We start from the raw sequence: 13,256 nt of genomic DNA, 5'->3' as shown, positions 1-13,256 counted from the left end.
GGAATCTGCCTGAAACTTGGTGGAGGGCGGGAGGACAGGTGGGAGCAGGTCCCCTGAAACTTGGGTGCATTTTACTTGCAAAATGCTACCCCAAGCCACCCAGAAAGATGACTTGTTTTCCCCATAGAGAACCATGGAGAGTGTAGGAGGATGGGGCACCTTGTTTTGGGGGGGGCATAACATGGCCCCCCAAAGTCCAATCTTTCCGAAACTTGGGGGGTAGTTAGAGGACAGTCAGGAGAAGGTCTCCACCAAGTTTGGTGTGATTTGGACAGAAAATGGCCCCCCAGACTCCTGGAAAGCCAGAAGGTTTTCTCATTGAAAACAATGGCCGAATCGATTCTGCAATCTCTGATTCGGTATTACCGAAATTTTTCGGTATTCAGAAAAAGTTTTGGTAATACCGAAAAAACCAAAACAGCCCTGATTCGGTAACTTTAACCGAATCAGAATACCAAATTGCACACCCCTACTAGCCACAACTCTTGAGATTATGCCTTTGATCCTGTACTTGCCTTCCTTTGTGGAGCACTCTTCTCCAGCACTAGGTACATTCCACTCAAACATGATACAGATATTTTGTATAAACAGAGCATACTTGCACAGCACGGTCCTCTGTTGTGGAATGCAACATTAAAATCTAAGCCCATGTTCAGTCCACATGACTGGAAAAGCAACGTTACACCATGGTCTCAAAACAGCACAAAAAAGTGCACCCACATCCACACAGGAGCTTCCTGTGTACCTAAGTTAGGCAGTTCACCTCTACCACACATTAACAATTGTTCTCCTACATGGCAGCCGCACATGCCTGCAACTCATCCCATGTACTTAATGGATAGGCCAGGGAACAAGATATGCCAAATAGGGAGGTATCTGGTTTGTATAGATTGCTTACATCAGAGGAGCTTAAAACTGACATATGAACACCCTGTAGAAGGGGAAATATTTCCATCTCTTGATGAAGAATTTTAGCAGGTATCACAGATTAGAGACTGAAAATTAACACACAGTCTTGAAGCCAGATGGTTGACCTTGGGTCAGTCACAGTTTCTAGGACCTCTCTCAGTCCCACCCACCTCACAGGGTGTTTTGTTGTAAGGATAATAATAGTATAAACTGCTCTGAGAGGGCATTGTCCTGAAGAGCGGTATATAAATTGAATGTTGTTGTTGTTGTTACCCTTGTGTAAAAACTTTATTGCTAATAAATATATTTTTTGTAACTGTGTACATGTGCATTTAATATTTTCAACCATTATACAGTCTTGGGAAAGATCTGGGCGGCACAACATTCAGCACAAACACTGCTGTCACAAGTAATAATAATAAAGCAGAATTTGAGTCACAGTGAAGTCAATTATGAGCATTTCTACTAACAAATGTGGATTTCATATCAAAGATATGGGATCAAAATTCAGTAAATGTTATTTGACAGAGAGGCCGCATGATCCTGTGCCTGTGTACTTAACACCAAGTCCTACTGAACACAACAGAGTTACTTCTAAGTAAACATGTATAAGCTTAGACTACAAAGCCCCAGTCCCAAGCACATATTTTCAAGAGAACGTATTTGGAATCAAGTCTGTAAAACAGAAAGCTTCTTGGACTGGCCTTTAGGTATGTACGGAAAAGACAGACATCAATGTTAAGTTCAACTTAACTACCTCTTTGAAAACACACTGAAAGAGGCTAAGGAAACAAAGAGAAATAGTTGGAGGATACAAAAACAATACTTTCATCAACTTGAGAAAAAATCACCCCAAGGTAATAACAAAACAGATGCCTGTCAATCAAAAACACACACACCCCTCCAAATTCAGTGCCAGCAGATAAAAGCCGCAGAGCCAGTATGGTGCTGTGGTTAGTGTTGGACTAGGATCTAGGTCACCTGCATTTGACTCTGCCATGGAAGCTTGCTGGGTGGCCTTAGGCCTGTCATGCACACTCAGCCTATCCTGCCTTACAAGGTTTTTGTGAGCATTGTGAAGCAACCATTGTCAAGCAAACACACAGGTACAAATTGGGTTTTCACAATCTATTCTCAGCTAAAAGGAGGGGAGAGGAAAATGACTTCATACACAAAACAATTGTGTGACCTAACCCACTCTGCAAAAACTTTGGTTTGGGAAATACCATCAAACTATACCACACTGAACTGTCCTAGAGTTATCCTTTCTTGCGGACCCTTGATGATGCCTCCACCAACTTTACTGTTTAGTAGACATGGGCATGAACCACAAAAAAAAAAAAAATGAACCATGGGTTTGTGGTTCATGGGTTTCCACGAACCAGGAACCAGGAACTCCTACGAACTGGGGCAAGTTCACGAACCAGTTCTGTAAGCAGTCAGCCTGGCCTCTACAATTTTAATAGCAGTTTTATATATGGCTGCTTGTAATATTACAAATGTTCAGGCCTCTGGAGTTAAAATGGCTGCTGTGTGGCCACCAGAGGACCTCCAGCTGTTGCTGAATCCTGCCTGGGAGAACATGGCATGCATGGAATGCCGCACAGGAATGCAGAGTGATTGAGAAGCGATTGGATTTACTATCTCTCTTGCACTGCCAGTGCCCAGTGCAACAAAGGTCTCGCAGAGTCATCCCCACTTAACATATTCCTTTCCCTTCTTCCATGATGAGATCTCCTGTCCTTGACTGAGGAGCTAATCAAATGACATTCATAAGTATTGACAGTCGTTCCTGGGAGAGAACAGTCCCTCCCTAAAAGTACTTAACTCCGGTAGACTTCATCAGCAAACTGTCCTTTTTGTGCAGTGCTAGAACTAGTTTTACATTTGTATTCAAACACCCCGGCAGCAATCAAAGTACTCAAGCCTTTTGTCTAACCCAGGAACTAACCGTTGGAGCCTTTGTTCTAACGGCTAGGTTGGTTCTTCCACCTCAGGGCACCTCAGGGCACATAAAGGTAGAGCTCTGGCCCCATTCAAATCGAACACGTTTCCAGATCCAAAAGCACTATTCCCTTGAGGTTTGCTCTAAGCCTCTTGATCTCTTGGCTGAGGATGTTGGATGTTTGAAGCTTCTCTCTCTCTCTCTCTCTTTTTCTCCACCGTGGACTGGACTACTCTCCAGGATAGGTGGATATACTTACTCCCTCTCTCTATTCCCAATTTCTGGCTACATTTCCTAGGACTCTCTCTGTGTGTGTGTAATTATTTTCCACAGTAATTTGTGTGTATGTGCATGAAGTTCTTGTGTGCAATAAAGGTTATTGTTTGATATTAAGCACCAGACTCGCTTGTCCTATTTTGGAAGGGACCTGGTATACACCGGTGATAGATCCCAGTTACTGCCTCTTGTATAGCTGTCTTCCTTACTTGCTAATTCCCCCCACAAATCATATTTATCGCAACGAGACCACTTCCGGTAACAGTTCATGGGCAGCAGCATGAAAAGGGGCATTGATCGTTTAAAAGGCCCTTTTCTGCTGCTTGCAAGCAGTAAGTCCCTTTAAACTATCAGCTGGCAGGCAGCAGGGGGGGATCCCCCCTAGCCGCCTGCCAGCTGATAGTTTAAAGAGACCTGCCACTTGCAAACAGCAGGGCCCTTTAAACGGCCTAAACCTCAGCCCGCCACTTACTGTCTCACGGCTCTAGTGTTTTCCATGGCCATGGCGTCCTCCCCCTCCTCCCGCAAGGGGCGGGAAGGCCATTTTTTGCTTCCTTCATTGCTGCGTGGCAGAGTGGCGGAGGAGGCTGAAAATGGCCTTCCAACCCCTCAAATGGCCACCACAGCAGCCATTTGAGTGGCAGGAAGGTTGTTTTTGGCCTCCAGCCCCAGCCCCCAGCCCCACACTTACTTTGTCTCGCGGCTCCAGTGTTCTCTGTGGCTGCGGCAGCCATTTGAGGGGCAGGAAGGCTGTTTTTGGCCTCCTTCGCCACCCTGCGGGCACATGCGACACCAAAGGAGGCCAAAAATGGCCTTCCTGTTTGTGGGGTTTGGGCCGTTTAAAGGGCCTTGCTGCTTGCAAGTGGCAGGTCCCTTTAAACTATCAGCTGGCAGGCAGTGAGGGGGCGGTCCAGATAACCCTTTATTTTTGGTGCATACGCCTGTTCCAAACACAACTGAGAAGGTTCTTCTTCTGCTTGCCATCCGTTTAACATCAGATAGCAGGGGCACCTGAAGCAGGCCCCCCCAAAGATGATTGGAGTGAACAAATAAGTTCATAAGGTAGAAAGCAGATAATTAAATATTGTCATATTTTTAATTACGTGAACAAAAATGTGTATTCAATCTGTGAGGAACAGCAGAGTTAGTAACCAGCTGATGCATTAGCGGCGCCCATATGGGAAAAAAGTTATGAACACATTTCTTAAATGTTATGACCTATCCCGATCAGCCCCCCCACCCCTTATATACCATGTAACACTTTCACATTGTCCAACCTCACAGATTTATTAAGTATATCTGCCTGGGCAGATATACTTCTTCAATTTCTCTTATTTATTTAAACATTTATATGCCCATCTTTCTTCTAAGCATCTCAGGACCTTGTCCACCACTCCCCCACACTCAGTGCCAGTTCTCCACCCAGTTCAGACACAGAGAAAGACTTTTTTCTGCATATAGCCCAAGTTTTACAAAAGCCCTCTTCAATCTTAGGTTACTGGACCTGTAGGGGGTCAATAATAATATTTGATTTATATACCACACTTCAGGACAACTTAACGCCAACTCAGAGTGGTTTACGAAGTGTGTTATTATTATCCTCACGACACTCACCCTATGAGGTGGTTGGGGCTGAGAGAGCTCTGGAAGAGCTGTGACTGACCCAAGGTCACCCAGCTGGCTTCAAGTAGAGGAGTGGGGAGTAAAACCCCGTTCTCCAGATTAGTAAAACCCCGTTCTCCTGCCATGCTCAATCGCTACACCAAATCTGACTGGGGTCAGATACTTCATTCTTCCGTTACCACTGGTCTAAGACCAATCCATATAGCAGTGTGGGATGTGGTTGGTATGGTAACACACCAAATACACGTGGCTCTTCTATATGTATAGAAGATCCCCCACCAATCCAATGACAAAAAGATCATTTTAGTGAGGTCAAGATGGCGAATGATTTAGGAAACCATGAGCTTTGATTTGTTATAAGAATATTACCAGTAAAACCTGCAAAACTGTCTATGTACTATCCCCTTTTGATGGTATTCCATATGGCCTCATAGGAGACCTTCCTGCCAATCTGAGAAGCACTGTGTTAGGGTTTAAAGCAGGAGAGGACTGGGAGGGGGGAAAGGCCCTGGAAAACGGTACTGTTCCTTCAAAGGAAGCAAGGAGAGAGAAGGAACCAACTGGAGTAGAGGCTGTACTGTGGCATCCTCTTTGCCGGTCCAGGAAGCCCCACTCCACCATGACTCAGCTAGGCTGGGTGCCACCTTTCCTGCCGCTGGCACAGCTCAACCAGGACGAGCCAGGTACTCCCTTCTCACTTCTAGGCTGGCCTGACTCAGGTGGGATGATAGGCTTTTGGCCCACTGGGAAAAGTCCAAGTGGCCATAAGGGCCCATCCACCCCCATCTCTTTTCTTCTGGTAATCCTTGCATTCCAGACAAACTAGTCTTTGAAGCATGTTATTCACAAAGAATGTCAGCTCTCCAGTCAGGTAATATTTGTTCAGTTCAGTGATACTTGGTGGCTAGAATATAAAATTCTAGATAATTCTCAAAGGTTTGGAAAATTATAAATAAATGTACATAACAGTTTAATTACCACTATCTTAACACCTCTAGAAATTTAAAACATACATATTGTAACATTGAACCAATTGTCTTCCAGAACACAAAATAGAAAGGGAGACAGGTAACATTGCCTCTAACTTTTTGATAGTTTTGTCTTTTCTTTTATAAATTAATATAGTTTTTAGTTGTAGTACTATAATTATGGACTATTTGTTCCTTCTTTTTTCTGTGGCACCAAAAGAAAACGGATGAGCCAGTGCACAAACTTCATCAATTCTTTTGGTTCCAGATGAAGACTTATTTACCCATTTTGCTTGAGTATCCTTTTCTTAAAAATTGTTTTTAAAATAGCCAGCGTTGCTGATGTTTTGTAGCCTTGTGGTTTGCAAGCTGCCTCAAGAGTCAGAGAAATGTGATATTTATATTTTTAGAAAAAAATCCATTGAAGAGATAAATTTTGCCACGGAAATAAAAATTATAAATTGTTCATATTTATGTTTAATAAACCGGTCTTCCATGGGTAAATAAAGGAGGAAGGGGTTACTTTCACCAAAATGGCTGTGCTTAGACATGGACAAATGTTATGTGGGGTGGAGGCTGTAGTAAGGGAGTGGAAATTAGCTGAAAGTGAATGGAAAAGGTGGCTGGATCCAACCAGTGGCAAACTGACATAGCTTGCAAGTTCTTTCCTTGTGTTCCAGAGATGTGTGGGACGGCAGGAGTTGTAAGTTCTCTCTGACAAGGAATAGTGCATTGAACAGAGAAAGGTACTATTCTCTCTGTTATTGAACATATAGCAGAGTGCTGACTCTGAAGACCATTCAAACATATCCACCCAAGGCTACTGATAGAGTAAGGTCTCCAAATGTCTGAAATTAAATAAACTTCAGATGCAACATTTACGTGGCTTTAATATTAAACAGATTGCTGAATAGAACGTCTGGGTTTAGAGGCAGCGTATCATCAAATGGATACCAGTTCCTATGGGATAAGCAGGGAAGGGCATTTGTTTTCACACCCTAATCGCAGGCTTCTTGGAAATAGCTGACCATCCCCTGCAGTAAATAGGCCACTGGACTAGAAGATGGTTTGGTCTGATCCAACTAGGCTGTTCTTCCTTGGAGGATGGGTAGGATGAAAATGTATGCAATACAAAAATTCCTATTGAACACAGATGTTGAACCAGTATGAATAAGAAATTGAAATTTGCACATCTCCCGAAATGAGTTTTGGTTATCCGTATGTCTTTGCCAGAAGATAATTTTCAAGCATGATTCTCACCGATGTGTGAAAGCCAGTACATCTAAATAAGGAACTGGGGGGTCTTTGTGCATTGAAATATACAATGGGTCTGGCCATCAGGTGATTTTGTATAATGGAAAAGCTATAAGGCTTTTTTCAGAGTACAAAGTCTTCAGTTCGTTATTCAGATGTATTGATCTAGGGGCATTATACTTGAACTGACATCCTACAAGGGCATTTCATAGTAACAGCACTGTATTTTTAAGGTGACCCAGGGCTTATTTCAAGGTTGCCATGTCTGTAGTTCCTTATTCAGAAATGCCCAGGCATTTATTGGTGTGGCACCATCTTGCCTGAGAGTGTGTTCTGCAAAAATGAAAGTATTTCATTATGTGTATTAGAGGATGTGTGTTATGTATTGGAGTGCTGCATGCAGAACTTGTTACAAGAGTTCAGCACTACCTTTTCTTGAATGAAATTACTTTCCAGATGATCCATTAAGTTGTCTGAAGTGTCACAGCAGTAATATCCAAAGAGACTATTTACCGTAACTGCCATACTAGAACTGGAAGTGATTGACAATGATGAAAGTTACAGTGCTATGACCCAGTAAACTATGGTGTATTTTCTTATGTCATCAGAACTGGCCCTTGTGAGAATACTTCCTGGTTCAGGTATCAGAGCCTGAATGGAAAGCACTTCCTGGAGAGACAAGAAGGAAAACTTAGGGTTTATAGATAGCTAAGTTATGCCTGTCTGTCAAATAAAGTTGTCTTTTGCTTTCTTTTACTGGCAAGGGTTGGAGTCTCTCAGTCCTGAGGTTTAATTGCCCAGCTAATAACACATAATGGCAGCATGACAGATCCCACAAATCTGAAGGTTAAAAAAAAGTGCTGGAGAAACCAAGGGCTACTAAAAACCTGAAGGTGAGAGAAGGCCTGTCTCTTAGGCAGTAAGAACATGGCAGCATCATGTTGGGGCAGCTGGACAAAGCCAAATTCATCTCCAGATTGGATCCTAACAGGTTTTTGGCAAATTCCTTTGACAAAAAGCTCCTTGAGGGTAACAAGATTAATCACTTCCTTTGGGAGATCCTGCTTCAGACTATTGCCTTTTGGTATCTTTTGCAACAGAACACTTCCAAAACAAACAAATCAGCTTACTCTGAGGCATTGAGGGGGTCAAAATTTACAACTTAAAAATTTGTCACAGAAGTCCATCAGTTTCTGGGAATGGTAAATTTCTTGGGACATTTCTTGCCTTGCCTAGCAGATCTCACAAATCCTCTCAGTGAACTACTGAGATCAATCAGTTTGACTGGAGCCCAAGTCAGGAACAAGCTTCTCAGAGAATTAAAATGTCATTGTAGCACCTGTTCTGGTGACCTTTGATTCAATAAGAAAAACTATTATTTCACCAGCTACCTCAGCTTACGGACTGAATGCAGTATTCCAACGATATCAAGACAGAAAACTTTGGCTGATTGCTTTTGCCTCAAGGACGTTGGCAGCATCAGAAAAGTGTAATACCAAGACTGAAAATTAAGTTATCACATTATATGTGAATATCTCCAAGATTTTATTACATTTTATGACTGAAACAGACCATAAACCCTTGTTCCTTGTTTTCACACCTAAAAGATTAGATGACCTCACATCTTCGCTGCAGCACTTTCTAATGAGGAGGATGCATTATTCATTTGAAAGATCTACTAAGGAAAGATCTAAGTGTTGCAGATACTCTTTCTAGATAGTTATTGGAAGAACAAGGGAATGTTGTACTAGAATGATCATATTCAGTTTATTGATGCTTGCATCCAGGCATCCAACAGAATGTTACAAGAAATCTGAAGGAACCAACAGGAAGACAGTGTACTGCATAAGGTTGCACAGTATAATAAAGAGAGTTGGCTGAGAAATGCAGATTGGATTGGGAGTGCCAGAAGTTTTGGAAGGTGTCATGGGATTAGCCATTCAAGACGGAATATTAATGAGAATAAACCACCTAATCATTCCAAATAATATGCACAAGGAAATTCTGTACTGAGTCCTCAATGGACACCAGGGTATCATAAAATGTTGGGCACACAAAATCAGGGTGGTGGCCAAGGATTTCAGCTGCAATAGAGGAGATATTAAAGAGACACCTTGTCTGCATTCAGGATGCTACTGTATGTCATGAACCTTTAATGCCATTGAAATTTCCAGAGAGGCCTTAGCAAATATGGGACTCAATCTGTTTCATGGCCAGGGGAATTAGTTTCTACTGGTCACAGATTAATACCTGTCCTTCCCTGAAATCATAAACCTGGACAGCTTGAATGCCAGTGTAGTTATCTGCCACTGTAAGTCCACTTTTACAAGACACGGAGTCCCTAAGCTAGTCCAAGGTCATAGTGATCCTCAATTTCTGTCTTTGAAGACATCAGAATTCCAGACATTTGCAAGGATTATGGATTTCAGCATCCAACACCCAGTCTCAAATTTACGTAGAGAAATAGCTTTGTTGAGGCATCTGTCAAAATAGTGAAGATGCAGTTAGAGAAGGATATAGATCTATATAAAAGGCTGATAGAATACAGAGCTGCCCTTTTCTCCAATGGATACTTCCCTGCAAAGTTGCTAATGGACAACTCTGCCATTAGCCACATATCAGTTCCTCCCCTACAAAAGTAAGCACAGAGGAACTGATTAAGTGGGAAAGACATAGAAGAGCAAAACAAAAGAAGAATTATGAGCTTACCAGGATGAAACACCCTGAGACAACTGCTATGAGAATTATGAGCTTACAGAAACACCCTGAGACAACTGCTATGAGGAGAAGGAACCAGTGGCAGATAGGCCAGTGAGGGAGGATGAATTCCTTTTGCAGGGAATTTTTTATATGCAGAACATTAAAAATATGACTTGTCCCAGTAGTCTGAAGTAGTACATCTCATTCTACCATCACAACATTCTACACTTTCATTTTGTTGCATGTGTGGACCAGCCATCCAGTGTGATTGGGTTTATAATGATGGATTTTAATTAATAATTAATAACTATTAATATTTTGTTTGTATTTTTGACTCAGGCAAGATCCCTGGAGAGGTGGCATGAAAAATTTTCTAAATAAATACATAAAAATAGATCAAACCAAAGCCTCAGCTGAGATACTTTACAGCAGCCTTCATATATTGTGTAGTATTAGCAATTCCAGGAAGAAACAAATAGTATGCATATTGGTATAATGGACAGGGACTCCAAGCAGAGGGACAGAGTAAGTATCCCATTTACTCAGATGGTCTATGGACAAATAGCAGCTTAACAGAAATGTAGAGTGGTTGTTCAGGGCAAGAACAATTCTTGTTTAAATATTGTTAGGTGGAGGTACTGAAATTTGGACTGATATTAAAAAGATGTGAAATTAGCAGGGCTGGTGCCAGGGTTTCTGGCACCTGAGGCGAGATACCTACTTGTGCCCCTTGCCCTGTGCGTGTGCAAAGTGCGCGCGTGCTTCGGCCCTGTGCGATGACATCACTTCTGACATCATCGCGCAGGAGCCTCTCCCTCACCTGAGGCAGGCGGCAGCGGTGAAGGGGCAGGGAGGCAGCACTATCGGGTTGGGGGAGGTCATCAGGGGCCGGCACGGCACCTCTTTCAGAGTACAGAGCTCGAGGCGGCTGCTAGCACCGCCTCCATGGAAGCGCTGGGCCTGGAAATTAGCTATAAGAGAGTAACACTTTTGCAACCAATTTTATATGTAATCAAGGCACACAAATGAGGAATGCTATATTGTGCCATCTGAAACAAACCTAAGGTGCCATACTGTTTAAATATCAGGCATGTGTAACAGCAAAGGTGCACGTCAATTTTATGTAATCTGCCCAGCAAGAGGAGGCAAGCAGGGATGCAATTTCCTGACTTCAAATAGCATTCTTTTGCAATGAGCTAGAGGGGTCATCAAGTAATAACTGCTGTCATCATTTGTCTTTATGTTAGGCAGCCCATACTAGACAGCAACACTTTGCCATTTATTGCTGCAAACAAAATTAAATTACAGTCATGATTTGTGATCAAAATATTAGTTGTTTTTTAAAAAAAGATTTACCCTGAGTCATGGTGAAAGATTTAGAAATGACCATGCTTGGAAAGAAGGTACGTATGGTCAGTTATTAACTTTCCCATAAAAATGGTAGATTGTTTTAAGGCTGTTATTTGAATCATTTATATTTTGGGCATGCAATTGTTCAGTTTTTAAAGCAATACAGTATATCACCACTACAGTGACTATGGCATTTTTGAAGTCTTTTATCAGGACCATTCAACACACACACAACTATTCTGGGGCAACAGTGTAAACCATTTGCAGGGGACAGTTTCTCAAGAGGATGATTTAGGCTACTCCTGCATTGGGCAGGGGGTTCTACTAGATGGTCTGTAAGGTCCCTTCCAACTCTATGATTCTAAATGAATGTTGTCCATCTTTTAAGATGCCACTGGACTTTTGTTTTATTTTGATACACTAGACTAACAGAGCTAGTCCTTTGCAAGTAGACCTTTGCCTACCGGCTTTCATGGATTTTATCATTCGCAGTGATCCTGAGAATGGATCCACTGCAAATTTATTTATTTACGTTATTTATAGTCCACCTTAATCACTGGGACTCAAGGTGGATTACACAATGTAAGTCAATACAATCAAAGGCTGGTACATTCAATGAGCAACACGATAGGTTATGGGTTGCAGAAATTTGAAAACAGCAGAAATCCGTTACTGAAGCAAAACATAAGCCATTTAACATGACATATTAAACAACATATTAAACAATGCAGAAACTACCCAGTAGGAACATATTTGCAGCAATAGACAGTACACAGTAATACAGTCTACAGTCCCTATTCCTGTACCCAAGTATCTCGGTTTCCTTACAGAACAGCCCTATTATTGGTGCATGAAAGCCCTCCTGTATAATTCAATTTTGCAGAAAGCCAGGAGAGTGGGAGCTTTCCTTACCTCTTCAGACAGGGCATTCCACAATGTGTGTGGGCCAGTATAGAAAATGCGCGTTTATGAGCAGCTGTGGATTTTGCTCATGTGAGGAGTGGTACCCACAGAAGGCAGTGTTCAAACGAGAGAAGCAGTTGTGGTGCTTAGACAGAGGGAGCAGTCAAGTATATAGAAGGGACCAAAGCCATGAAGTGCTTTGTATGTGAGAGCCAAAATCTTGAATTGAGTCTAGTAATTGATGGGTAACCAATGAAGTGACTGAAGAATGGGAGTAATATGTATGCTTCGCCTCACTCCTGATAGTAATCGAGCTGCAGCATTTTTTACTAACTGAACTCTTAGTTGATTTGGGGGGGGGGCACCTATGTAGAGTGCATCAAAGTAATCTAGTCTGCGTTAATGCAGCATGGATCCGGTGGTCAGATGTGCCCTATGTAAGGTAGGGGACCATCTTCTGAGCTAAACTGAGTTTAGAAAAGGAATTTTTTGCTGCTGCTTTAACTTGCTTATGCTGCATAAACCCTAGGCTCTTATTTGAGTCTGCATGGGTCAACTGAACCTCATCAAAAGTGGGGAACACAACATTCTTCAATATATCCACCTTCCCAGCCAGCATAAATTATCTGGGTTCACTTTCAGCTGTTTGACAAGATCAGTTGACAATAACTCAAGACCTCTACTGCATCACCAGATTTGTATATATATGGTATTATCCATATATTGATGGCGTCCCATAGCTATGAATGTTTTCCCCTAAAAGATTTACATAGAGGTTGAATAACATGGTTGATAAGATTGCAGCCTGTGTAATCTCCCAAGATAATTCCCATACTGGTGGTCAACAGCAACCCTTTGAGTCCATTCCATGAGGGACAATTTAAACCAGTTGAAGGCATATCTCGATACCTACTTCTGTCTCCAAACACCTCAACAAGATGGCATGATCTGTTGTACCAAAGGCTGCAAATAGATCAAAGAGGAGCAAGAGAAAAGCATGGCCTTTATCTACATTCAGATAGAGGCCATCATCTAAAACCACCAGAGCTGTCTCTCTTCTAGAATGAAAAGGGTCCAAAGTACTAGAATTATTCAACAAGAGCTGGAGTTGTTCTGCTGCTGCTCTTTCAATCACAATGCCTAGAAAAGGCAGCTAGAGACTGGGCAATAATTGGCCACATCATTTTTGTCTAGGGATGTTTTTTAAGTAGCAGTAGGATAACTGCCTCTTTGAGTAGCTGGGGGAAGGAGACTTGAGTTAGTGACAGATGTATGATAGAGATCAAGGGATCCTTTATGTAGCCTTGACATGCTATTATCAGCCATGA

This window comes from Eublepharis macularius, chromosome 8 (genome assembly GCF_028583425.1).
Source record: "Eublepharis macularius isolate TG4126 chromosome 8, MPM_Emac_v1.0, whole genome shotgun sequence".
Lineage (NCBI taxonomy): Eukaryota > Metazoa > Chordata > Lepidosauria > Squamata > Eublepharidae > Eublepharis > Eublepharis macularius.
Note: the sequence above shows the minus strand (reverse complement) of the source record.